At 38.7% G+C, this 13228-nt stretch overlaps 1 pseudogene across 1 annotated transcript; it reads left to right on the top strand.

The window, feature by feature from the left end:
* The first annotated feature begins 11478 nt into the window (after window positions 1-11478).
* LOC101566359 lies at window positions 11479-12540 on the top strand (annotated as a pseudogene). Its single transcript, XR_192387.2, has one exon. The product of XR_192387.2 is annotated as an L-lactate dehydrogenase A chain-like (transcript).
* The last annotated feature ends 688 nt before the right edge of the window (window positions 12541-13228 follow it).

Consider the following 13228-nt stretch of genomic DNA (forward strand, 5'->3'; position numbering starts at 1 on the left):
CTCCAAGTCACCCACTAATCCCCTCCTTAGTCAATGAATGCTGAGCTTGTGGCTGCCTCCTCACTTCTTGCCTGGTGGACAACAGGTCATTGCAGATCCCAGCTGTTCTGCATTTTCTTGCTCTATCTCTCACCATGCCCTGAAAGACCTAGTAAGAGACTGGAGCTCACTTCAGGAGTTCCTGATAGATGGAAGATTCTGGTGGTTTCTCAGACCTGACTGTTGATTTGGTAATCAACATAAAAACTTCTCATGAGATTTCACATGGAAAATGGGCTCTGAGTCTGAGTTTAAAGGTCACAAACTATTGCATCTGGTAGAGGAAACTTCAGTGAGGTACAACATGCAGGGGTGGCGTGGGGTCTGTCAGCTACGTTTAGAAAGATTTACAGGCTGAATTTACAGAATCAAGAGCAAAAAGCAGAACAGATTTGAAAAACATAGTTTGCTCAGCAAAGGACCTCATTTAAAGTAGAAATTAAAGAAGGTAGGTTGTGGAAGATGTTAGGGCTACTAAAGAGAAGTCAAATACTTTAAATTAGGAGACAAGAAAAGATGCCTCTAGCACATCTCACGATTTTTTAAGACTCCACGAGTTGCACAATCAAGGGTGCTAGAGCATAAATACCTTAAAGTCTTCACTTGGAAATGAAAATCTCATAGTATCCTGCTCACTCAGAGACACCAAGAGAAGTGAGTTTTCCTCTCCACCACCATTCAGGCACTCAGAAGTCCTTCCACATGTGCTCCAAGCGGGCCCAGCTACTATGCATAGCAGAGGGAGACATTAATGCTGTTGGTGTGATGCTGGTTTCACAGACACACAGAATAAAAACAGAAGTTGTGGGCTTGGATGCTTATATCCAATTGAAAGGAAAGTCTAGGATCCCAAGAAATGTGATGAGATCTGAGTTCTTAAAGGGTCACCTGAGGGGATGCTGCATGAAGCTGTGTGCGTCTTGAGCTCTGCTGCAGGACACAGAAAGTTAGCAATGCAAGAATATGGAATTTCTTGGAAAGAATATGGAATTTCTGCCAAGGAAATCTTTAGGCAACAAGATGATATGAGAGAGAGAGAGAGAGAGAGAGAGAGAGAGAGAGAGAGAGAGAGAGAGACAGAGACAGACAGAGACAGAGAGAGACAGAGACAGAGAGACAGACAGAGTCCATGTGGACTACATTGAGCAAGGCCATGGGGTCAGACATGGAGTCAGACCTTCAGTGGCCTTTGAAGTCAACAACCCAGGCATTCCCTTGTCCAGACTCAGGGCTCTAGGTCATGGTGTTTAATGAGTGTGCTTCTGCCTTTTGTTCTTGCTTTGGTCTAAGTCTTTTCCATTCCCCATTCCTCCCTTTTCTCAATGCAATTATATGTCGATATCATAGAATTTCATAGTTATTTTCATTTCTGCAGAAGATCACAAGTATGAGTAGCACTGTCTCTAAAAAGACTTTAGACTTGAACTTTTGAGTCATAATGGAGCTCCTGAGATTTTAGCAACTTCTTGGACTCAGGCAGAATACATATTTTATGAGCCAGATACGAGCCTTTGAGGGTAAGGAAAACAATGTTGTAGTTTAGATAAAAAATGGTCTTCAAACATCTCACATTCAGGGAGATTAGATCATGGGACACTAATTTCATCAATAGGGTAATTCATCAATGAGTTGGTAGCTTAATGTGCTGTTAGAGGTACAGGTTTCTGCCAAAGGAGAAGGAGGTAAAGGAGTGACTTCAAAGGGCATAACATTTTCCTGGATCTTTCCTCATCTATCTGCTTTCTGGCTTCTATGAAGTTAACAGCCATTATGTTCTTATCTTGAATTCAAAATCTTTGAAACCCTGAGCTCAAAGGAACCTTGTCTACCCCAGCTTGTGTATGTCATGTATATTGTTCCAGGAGCACAAAAGTGACTGATATCCTATCCCTCACTTGACTTAAACTCTTGCTTCTGTAGATATACAGCCTTCAATTCTATAGTGATATACTGTCATGACTTGGGATTTTTGCAAGGGGAACAATATAATACAGGACACATTTTATAATATCGATTTATAGGGAATTACCCAAAGAATTATATACAAGAAATAAAGGAAGGAAATCTGTCCATACACTAAAGACCGAAGAACCCAGTCGAGACCTGGATCCTAATATCCTGCATGAGTCCAGATGAAAACCTAGAGCTCATAACAATGCTTCCCACAAGCCCAGATGGAGGCCAAGATCTCATGACAATGTCTCATGCAGGCCTAGTTTAAGGATCTATGCTGGAAAGGCCCAAAGGTCAGTGGTGAAATTTAGCAAGTCTATGCCAGTGGGATGGAAGATCTGTGCTTTCAGGCTGAAGGATGTGGACTAAAATGAGGAAGTGAAACTCAAGGTAAGGACTAGAGCTTCCCTCACCCCAAAGTACCACAGTCATCCTCAGCAACAATGTGGTACTGAGCTCCTCCAGTGATGATGAAAGCTGAGTTCCCATCAGGAAAGCCAACATAACAAGCTTCCCACAAGGCAGAGCAGTGTACCATCTTCCCCTCTGGAACCAGGAAGCAATGCTCGAGATGAGGAGCAGAGCTCCCCCCAAATGAACCATAGCTATCTTCAGTGACAGTGAGGTCCTGAGCCCTCCCCTGACAAGAACAACAAAGTTTATCAGGAAAGGCAGTGTGAGAAAGTCACCCAGGAGAACTGTTCAATAGAACCAACAGCTTCCAAGAGCTCCAACAACTTCTCCAAACATCATCCCTAGTGAGTCCTGACAGCTTCTCCTGTTCTGCCTTTTATGCTACTGGCCATAGTCTTCAGGTGGGTCTCCCACACCCAGCACCATGCTAGTTCAATTCAGCTGGATGTAATAAGTCTCCTACCAGTTAATAATCCACTTACATATACTGCGCATTAGGTACAATCCATGCTTTCTTGAGTCTTCCCTTTTTTTCCCTACCCATAAAGCTGTCTCTGATCACCCTAAGTAGCTTAGCATTTTCTGCAGTCTTATTCATAATATTGTACATCTTCCTAACAAGCATTATCATCAGATGCTAATCATACTGCATGATGAAAGTGTGACTGGTGACTGAAATGGTCTCAACAATGCATTCAAGTAGAACCTAGATAGTTTCTTCTTCTGTGTTGTACCTCACAATTTTTCAATGTTCTACAAAAATGCAAGGAAAATGTGAATTAATGAGTGAGAGGGTGAAATATAAATACATATATTTTTATGGGTGTTATAGTTTGTGTGTATTTGTCCCCCCAAAGCCTCAGGCAGTTATTGAGGCACAATTCTACAGTTTGTGATTAATTCATGATCCACTGGGATTATGGGTATGAGTACTGTTGGGATTATGGGTCTGAGTACTTCTGGGATTACAGATATAAGTGATACACCCAGCTTGGGGCGGATAGCCTGAATGTAATATAACAGAGACGGAATTGTTCTCTATAATTATTGTTTCTGCTACCTCTTCTTTTGATCTCTCCTTTTTGCTGACACCATGAACTGCTGCCCTCTGCCATGTGCCACTCTGCCTTGGAGCCAGCTGAGTATGGACTGAACCCTCCATTAACTGTGAACTAAATAAACATTTCCTTCCCTCATTTTGGGTGTCGGGTATTTGTCCTAGCAATGAAAGAATAACTGAGACAATCAGTTTTCTAGAATCTGTTACTGACAGGTGATATGATTACTAGGCTTTTGGTTTCCAACATTTTGACTGTGTACACAATTTAAAACATGTCTGTTTAGTTGTCATGTTGCTGCCAGGTACTGGAGCTCCTGAGAGGTTAGGTTTAGCTGTATCAGTTGTCACAGAGTTCTGCAGCAGTTCTCTCTGGATTTGGTAGTGGCCATAGCAACAGTGTTCTTAAATAGTTGGTTTGCTTTTTCTCCCATAGACATTGTGAAACATGCAATTACATGATCCAGTTTCTCTCTGTTGACTTCTCAGAAGTACAAGTTCAAGCATCCTCTTGATGTCTATCAAAGACACAAGTTTTAAGGTAACGAATATTCTGTATTAACTCAACCAAGTTTATTTTAATTTATTTGCTAGCTCTACTTTAGTGTCAGATGGAATTCACTGTGCTCTGAAAGACACTGTGAGTCCCACACAACTGTGCGAGTTTGGACCGACTTGAAGGAGCCAGAGAGGCAGTCAGATTGTACCAAGATGGCTGAGAGAGAGCACAAGAACATGTAGAACCTCTTAGCTGTAGAAAGAAGTGAGAACTTTAAGTATGGTGAAAATGAATAAATTTAAATATTGAACAGCGCTTTATTCAAAGACCTGCAGTGGAAATAATCTGTTTAAAATTATTACAAAGTGATCTGATAAGGTCAGTCAAATCCCCTCAGGATTTATCCTGAAATCCTGTACCTCAGATTGTAGATCCTTTGTCAGTATCAGCCATGTGGATGAGTCACGGCCATTGTTTGGCCAATGTGATCTCTATGAAAGCCTGAGAGAGTGTTTCTCTCCATGTGACTCTCCTTAGGCACACTCTTCATCATCGATCACTTTCCTCTTTGGTCCCATAATCTCCTTGATCAGAAAATTTGGGGCACTACTGAGTTACATGACGTTACAGTACAAGTTCTCATATGTCCTGAGTCTTAATTGACCTTGGAAGGCTAGGACCAAATGTTGGCTTTCCTTGTGGCCCTTCTTTTTCTCTAATTTTGGTCTGCAAACTGGAGGGTTGTTAACCTTTCAGAAGGGAAGCTTATTGGTATTATCGTACAACCGAGGCTGTTAAGCTTAACCTCACTATCTGTCTGAATATAAAACATCTTAGGCATAACATATTATCAGATCCAAAAGCTACAACTCTTGTTGCATAGGTCTTGCTTTATCTTGATCTTAACCATTCAGCAGAAAAGTATAAAAGTGAAGTATAAAAAGTAAAGCCATGCTGTTATGTTGAGCTGTAGGGGACTCAGGTCAACATTTTCTGACATTGCCAGTCAAGTGGAAGACCTAATACTATTATGGACTACTGGACTCTTTAAGAATATTTTGCTGAGTTAACACACCTATAATATTCAAATGATGGAACTAAACAAAGAAGGGGATACAGATGAATGTACATTTTGTTTCTGTGTATTCAAAATGGTTAGTATAAATATATAGTTACATTCTCTTAATGAATGAAGGGATTTGTTCTAATAGTGTTTGTAAATAGGATTCATGTCTGCATCTTGTACAGCAAATAACCACTAGGAAGAGAGTATGCAATATGTTAATTATTGAAAGTGTCCTACCAAATTGATTTGAAACTGTCTCATTGCTATTTGTCTCTCAATAAAATTATGGGAAAATATAAAATTACTTACAAGTGAAAAATGAAATATAAATTAAGTAAAATATTTTTATTTCTGATATTCCCTGGAAAATCATTTATGTAAGAAATTGGAAAATTATTCCAAGCAGTGGGTAGTTCAGGTCCTAGTTTTGTTCCAACATGATGGTCAGTGCTCCAGCAAATGCCAACCTCAAGCAGACTTGCTTAAGAAACATATGCAGACAAATGTTGAATTGATCTCTAACAATTCAGAGTCAGATTGAACTATGTTTGAATATACCAGTATTTTAAGCATGGATAGTATAAATAAAATTATATAAATAATATGAATTCCTATAATTCTTCCCTTTTAAATTTACCTTTGTCTTCTTGTACACTGCTTTTACCATTTTAACACTGTGTAAATATCATCCAAATTCAAAATATGAAGATTTATTAAATCACATACTTTCTTGTCCTATTATTCTAATTTTAAAAAAAGATATATAGAAAAAAACTAGAGAGCGATAGATCCCTTGAAAGAGTATGCAAGTTGCATTCATGGCTGGTTGGTGTGCTACCTGGACAGTGATTGGTATTTCAAAGGAGGTCGATAAAGATATTTTCTGCTTCAGGTTGCAAAAATACATTTATAACTACTTTAAGGTTGTAATCCAAAGGTTGGGTAACACATGCTAATTTTGGTCACCTTACTTGGTCCCATAGAAGAAACAATTACTCATGAGAGAAATACCAACAAGTGCTCTGTCTTAGAAATGGAGAGAACTCAAATGACATCACCAGAATTTTCATATCCAGATTAACTAACTATGTAGTCAGATATATTTGTTGATTTTCAGTTATGCAGAATCAATAAATTCCTTGTTTGCTTTGATTCATTTTGTGTTAAAATTCTAAGAATCGGGAATGGTACAGTTTTTGCCTCTGATTCTGTGACTTCTTTGTACAAACATACTTAGTAAAGTCATTTAAAAATTAAACAAACATTTAAAACTTTGCACTCATGCCTTTCATTTCATTGAATGCAATGAAAAATAGAAGGAGGACTCTGAGATGCAGTAAAAAATGGGAGTAATTTTTCTGCAAAAGTATAGTGATATTAAGGAAAATTTGAATAGCTACTTTTCTGAATAAATCTCCAAGCATGTATGTTCCAAGTAAGAAAAATGGGAAAATATCATAAAAACACTCATGACTTATTAAAGTAGGTCTCTGTAAACACAAGAGAGGATTTCCCCTAATTTGGAGTAATTAAAATCTGCTGTACACCTAATACATAGTAACAGAAGTTTGATTTTACTCTTTTTACTGTTTCAAGCCAAACTGAGCTATGAATATGACTTTGTGTAATTTCCTCACTGGGATCATTTCTTGGTGTTATTTGCTAACATGAAATCTTTGTGAAAGTAAGCTTTCCCCAACCAAATGAGGCTTAGATTAAGTTCTAAACCTACAGCAAACAACTAACTGTTCTCAGAACATTTTCTTTGGGTTTATAATCAAACAGATCTATGGTGAATCAGCCAAGTGCCACTGCTCAGAACCAGAAAACTCTTATTTAAAAATAAAATCATAAGTTTTCTTTCCAAGTTAAATATGTCCTACTTTTCTGATAGAACTCATTTTTCTTTTTCTTTTTTTTTTTCAGAACTCATTTTCCAATTTACCCTTATAAAAGTTAACTATATTTTAAAATGATTTTGAAATTATTTGTTGTTAATGCTTGGGAAATTCAACTGGTTTTCTAGTTCATAGTTTAAGAACTTGTTTAATGTCTGCATTTTAAGTTTTCCCTATTTGACAAATTCTAAATGTGAATTGAAATAAATTATTCTAAAATGGTGGCTTACAACTATCAATAAATAAATTCTTTTAAAGTAATACTGTGCAATATTATAAAGTCACAGTCTCAGTGTTGTTGACAAGAATTTAAATATAAACTTGGATTTCTGGCTATGGCATACTCTCATTATTATTCTGGCTATAAACTATCTTTGAAGGCAATTCAGAGCCCCTGTGTGCCTGTTCTATGTTACTGTTTTTGGACCAACTTCAACTTTAGAACTATTGGAGCATCTAAGTGTAGACTGAGGGTTGACTCATGACTGAACAGTCATGTGACTCAAGCCTTCAGACCCTCCAATAGGAAAGAATCTGGAATGTGAAAGAATATAATAAAATGAATTTTACACAGAATCCGAGGATACACATCGAACATGTCTAGCATATCTTATTTCAATTTATTTTTAGTTTGCAAAACAAGTCTTCATTTAGAGATGAGACACGGAAAGAAGGACACGCAGAGTGTTCAAGCTGAATTAAGAAACGAAGTATAGATTATGACCCAGCCGAGGATGCTTGCACAAGCATGCACCATTAAGCAAAAACAAGGGACAGTTGCAAGTTCAGTGAGTAACATGTTTCTTCTGCTCATTCCGAGGTAATGAAAACCTTAGTTTAAATTTTTCTTCCCTTGGTTTTGATAGTAACCTTAACAACTACAGTGCCTGAATTACTCTTATTCTTCATACATTGAATTGAGCCAAAAATGTTGACTTTCATTGGAAACAGGCCATAAAATAATTTTTAGAAGTTGAAAAAATTTAAATTCTAATAAGAGACAGTGAAGGAGTAAGAATCTAAAACAAGTAAGTGAAAATCTAAAACAGAACATTTTCTATCTGAATTTTTATATTTGAATGCTTTTTAAAGATAGACTAATTTGTCAAAGACATGTAGTTCTAGACTACAGTGGATGAAAGTATCATGAGATTAAAGTGTCTCAACAAATAATTGCATTTTGTTTTGACTAACAGAAGATAAGATCTGAGAAGGTTGTCACATGTATTTTGTTATATAGAATCTATGCTCTGACAAAACAAAACACTATAATGAACTTTGGGTATTACACCGCAGTCCATGCTCATCAAATTTAGAATGAAATAAACAAACGTTTAATTATTCCTGTTGTCAGTCTGACCATCTTTTGAAAAAGAATTGAGTCTTAATTTGAAATGGTGCTTCACAGTATGCATGTAACTTGGAAAATTTATAGCAATAACTTGTCATAACTCAACAATTTTATCTTCCAGAAATACTTTTGTCCTACATCAATTGCTCAAGTAAAATGATTCCTGCTTCGGAAATATATATCCTGATGATTCTCTTTCAGTCTTTGGACATAGATTCTGGGGTAGCCATGAATAGTTACAGTTTCCGATGGCTATGATTTTGGTGTCTGGCCTAGATTATTTCTATGTGTGTTCTTGCCTTATGTCTCTTGTCTGAACTGGGAGAGGTCCCTATGCAGTACATCTGCTGCAATGAGTGCCTCCAGAGATTGGGTTTTAATTTGACCTCATATTTCTGAAGTTTTAGACCTGACATGAAGCTCATATTCACAAAACTCCAGCCAGAGCTTAGGGTTCTCTTGAAAGCATGTTAGATTCATCCTTTTTTCTAGCTTTGTGGTTGTGCTCCACCTGAGATACTCAGAAGACAAATGGAGGTCTTGGGGCTCAAAGGTGGCATTAAATGATTCACAGTTGCATCACATTACATTGTGATGTTTCTACATGTTTGACTGAGTCTGTGTCAGATCAAACATACCGCGGAAAAGTGTAAGGTTTAGCCAGTTTGCCAGATGTTTTGCATACAATTGGGCAAACATGTCAATGCAGCATGAAACATCTGGGCATTCCAACCATTTTTTAACAGACACCATGAAAGAAGACATTGGTATGAATAACTAATTTAAAATAACGAAATGGAAACAAAGATGTGTTAACATTAAGCAATCACAGTTTTTGAGTTCCCTCGTATTTACACAATACAGGCTGGATGTTTAAGTCCTACTGCTATATGGATGTGCACAGAAAAACAAGCAGCTTCTTTATTTTAGTTATAACCAACCTATTCTTCCAGTTGAACTCCCAGGGGCTGCTTTGAGAACAGAGTACGATGAAGGATAGAACCCTTATCTAATTTTGACAGTCTTGTTTGCTGGTGGTCAGTTTCTTTTTGTTAAGAATACACAGCCCTCCAGTTGTGAATTTGTTTGATTTCTTATGATTCATCCGTATACAGCTTGTAGGTACAGAGCCTACGGGTTGTCAGATAAGAGGGGAAGGGGTGAAGTCCTTAGGTGAGGCTCCCTCTATGTCTCTGGTTCTCTTCCATCTGGTCCTGATTGGAAGAAACTGAGACTGTATCCTTTTCCTCTCCCTTCTCTTTACATTCAGGTTCCACATCACCCCATCACCCCATTACCCACTTTCTGCTTCATGTCTGGCTCAATCCCAGGCTCTTTACTGCTGGAGGTCTTCTCTGCAGCCTCAGTAAATTCTATGGTGCATCCAGTTGCTTTCCAGTCAGATCTCTGAGTTACTGTGAATTACTCTAAGTTACTTCTAAAGTTCTTGTTTAGAAACCAAAGGACTATAGAAAAAGAAAACAAAATACATATTCTGGTGGTCAATACAGCCCCAAAGTAAGAGCCCAGACTGGTACAAATGAACACACAAAGCAATTCCTTCCTACCTTCAAATTCCAGCAGGACCAGAGGTTTACACTTCACCTCATGCTTGGGGTTTTCCTATAGGTCAGAGCCTCTTTCTATCAAACACATGACTAATACCGAGACAGAATTCTACCCTGAAAGGCCAGAAGGTGAATACTGTTTGTGTTTCTCTCTGTATCGTCCAGCGTCAACCTCAGTCTGTTTTCTGACCCTTTTCTTTTTCTTTCTCTATATATTTTTGATCAATAAGACCCTGCATTATTAGATCCACAAAGACTTGTGCTCCAGTAAGAAGCTTTACTAGATAATAATTTTTGAACTCTGAATAAAAATAATAAATAATTTTATGACATAAAATGTCAGGGTTACTCTGCCCAGGTAACTTGAAAGTATTAATGATAGGTAACAAGGAAACAATAGTCACAATGTCTAGGATTAATTTGTATTTTAATTTCCTCCAAATCTCCACAAAACCACAATAAAGTCAACAAACTTCATGGTAAAATGGTAAATATGAACAATCAGTTCCTAGATGATGAAATCCAGTATAAGAAGCATATGAGAGAAGCAGATAAAAGTTGCTTATGCTCATTAGAAGTAAGGGAAATAAAACACATCAATGAAATAAGCTTTATGTGGGTTGTGTTGCTAAAAATTAAACTGTAAGCAGGAAAGTTGTCATACGGAAACCTCATAAACTGATAGAAAGATTAAGTATATATGTATCTTAGGATGCATCATAAAGACAGCTTTAAACATGTCTAACAAATTATATAATTAGTATTAGTATTATTGCAATAGAACAAATTACCACCGTTTCCTTGACTAAAAACAATACGGATTGGTTGCTAGTTTATGTTGTTCAGAAACTTAGGTTAGTCTTGGGTGGTGCCTTCTGCTCAGTGTCACGCAAGTCTACTGTAGGATGGTATTATGGACTGGTGTCAGTGGAGACACTGCTAGGTTCTCTTCTGAGCTCATGTATTTTGTCAACAAAGAGAGAGCAAGATGAAAAGAGAAAGAGAGAGGGAGAGAGGGGAAAGAGGAGAGAAGAGAGATGGGAGAGGAGAAAGGATAAAGGAGACAGAGAGAGATACATAATTTGGGAATAACAAGAAACTGCAATCCAGGATACATGCACTGGTATGAACATAGACATATCTGAGGGTATTGAGAGAAAAGGAAGCTTCTAAAGATGTGAAAAGCATGAAGCAGTTTTCAAGTGAACCTCCTTGTGAAAGCTGGTGATTACTCCTAGGTAATACTGGCTGCTGCTGGGAGATGCCTTTTAGAAATGATTTTTCTGACATTTTAGTGGTTCTAGAGAATGCTTGGAATGGTTCTTTTCATAGCTGTATGCTCAGGAGGGCTCTTCCTTTATAGCTTTCTTGTTCTATTTTGTTTGAGTTAGAAGTAAGAGATGCCATTTTTGGGACTAACTACTTTCACAGGCTGTTACCAGAATTCATTTCCTCCCTGCCGTAACCTCAGGCCCACTTGGGTTTTTAAGGCCAGAAGGCCAGACTTGCTCTTCAGGGTACACTAAGTAGCCCTCTTAAGGCCATTAATCAAGAGTGTTGGAGCTGCTGCCGCCAAGTCCAAATCTGAGAAGCATGCATTCCAAAGCCTACCCCAAGTGCATTCCTGGTTCCTTTTGGTTCTTAGTCCAAGATGGCCAGTCTCAAGGATCTGCTAATTGTGAATCTCCTTAAGGAGGAACAGGTGCCCCAAAATAAGATCATGGTTGTTGGGGTTGGTGCTGTTGGAATGCCTGTGCCATCAGTATCTTAATGAAGGACTTGGCAGATGAACTTGCTCTCGTTGATGTCGCAGAAGACAAATTGAAGGGAGAGATGGTGGACCTCTAACACGGGAGCCTTTTCCTTAGGACACCAAAACTTGTCTCTGGCAGAGACTATCATGTATCTTCAAAGTCCAAGATGGTTGTTATCACTGCTGGAGCACATCAGCAAGAGGGAGAGAGCCGTCTCAATTTAATGCAGTGTAATGTGAACATCTTCAAGTTCATCACTCCTAATGTTGTAAAGTACAGTCCCAACTGCAAGTTGCTTATTGTGTCCAACCCAGTGGATATCTTGAACTATGTGGCTTGGAAGATAAGTGGCTTTCCCAAGAAGCTTGTTGTTGGCAGTGTTTGCAACCTGGATTAAGCCCCGTTCTGCTACCTGATGGGGGAAAGGCTGGGAGTGCACCCACTGAGCTGCCATGGCTGGATCCTCGGGGGACACAGAGATTCCAGCGTCCCTGTGTGGAGTGGTATGAATGTTGCTGGTGTCACCCTGAAGAGTCAGCACCCTGAATTAGGAAGTGATAGGGATAATGAGCACTATAAAGAGGTTCACAAACAGGGGGTTGACAGTGCTTATGGAGCTATAACTAAAAGGCTCTACATCCTGGGTCATTGAACTGTCGGCAGCAGACTTGGCCGAAAGTGCAATGAAGAATCTTAGGAGGGTGCATCCAGTTTCCACCATGATTAAGGGGCTCTGTGGAATCAACGATGATGTCTTCCTTAGTGTCCCTTGAGTCCTGGGATAGAATGGGATCTCTGGTCTTGTGGAGGTGACTCTGACTCCTGAGGAAGTTGTACATTTGAAGAAGAGTGTGGTTTCCCTGTGGTCAATCCAGAAGAAGCTGCAGTTTTATATTCTTCCAGTGTTACCACATCACTGTCCTGGCTATGGGAGGGTTTAGTTGGAGTTGTGCCAGTTGTCCTTTTTTATCTGACAAGTACTAATTAAAATGGCCTGGAGAAAACATCAGGTTCTGAAAGTTAGAAGTAGATATGGTTCACAAGACCCCACAGTTCTGTCCTGATGCCATATGGTCCTGCACTTGTAGTCCTGGTTAGAATGAGTAGCCCAGTATTTCTGAGACACCTTGCTGTGCAGGTTCCACTTACTCTTCAAACAGATGTGTGTTAATCCATTACACAGCTTCAGCCACCCAGCCTTGTCTGACCTTTTCCCAGTTGGTCACAGTCTGGGATCCAGTACACAAATCCAATACTGCATGTCTTGTGCATAACTGTTTTAAAGAATTTTATTTTATGAGATACCTACCTGTGAACAGGGTAACCCAGTATCATGCCAACTACAATACCAAATAAACTTTGAACAGTGACTAGTGTTAAGAAAAAAAAAAGGAACTGACTTAAGACTTCACCTATCTATGCAAACTCCTCCCTTTTTAAACTTTATTCTACTCGTACAAGCTAATCATGGTAGTGAAATCCCATCGTGTTCAGAGGTACCACCCGTATCAAGGACATAAATTGTAAAAGGACATGAGGTATTCAGTATAATTTTACAATTTTAGAACTCTTCCCTCAGAATCTTCACTGAGCCAGGGCTGCATGCTTGTAATCCTAACTAGAAAGGCA

The sequence above is a fragment of the Octodon degus genome, unplaced genomic scaffold (genome assembly GCF_000260255.1).
Source record: "Octodon degus isolate 3935 unplaced genomic scaffold, OctDeg1.0 scaffold00013, whole genome shotgun sequence".
NCBI lineage: Eukaryota > Metazoa > Chordata > Mammalia > Rodentia > Octodontidae > Octodon > Octodon degus.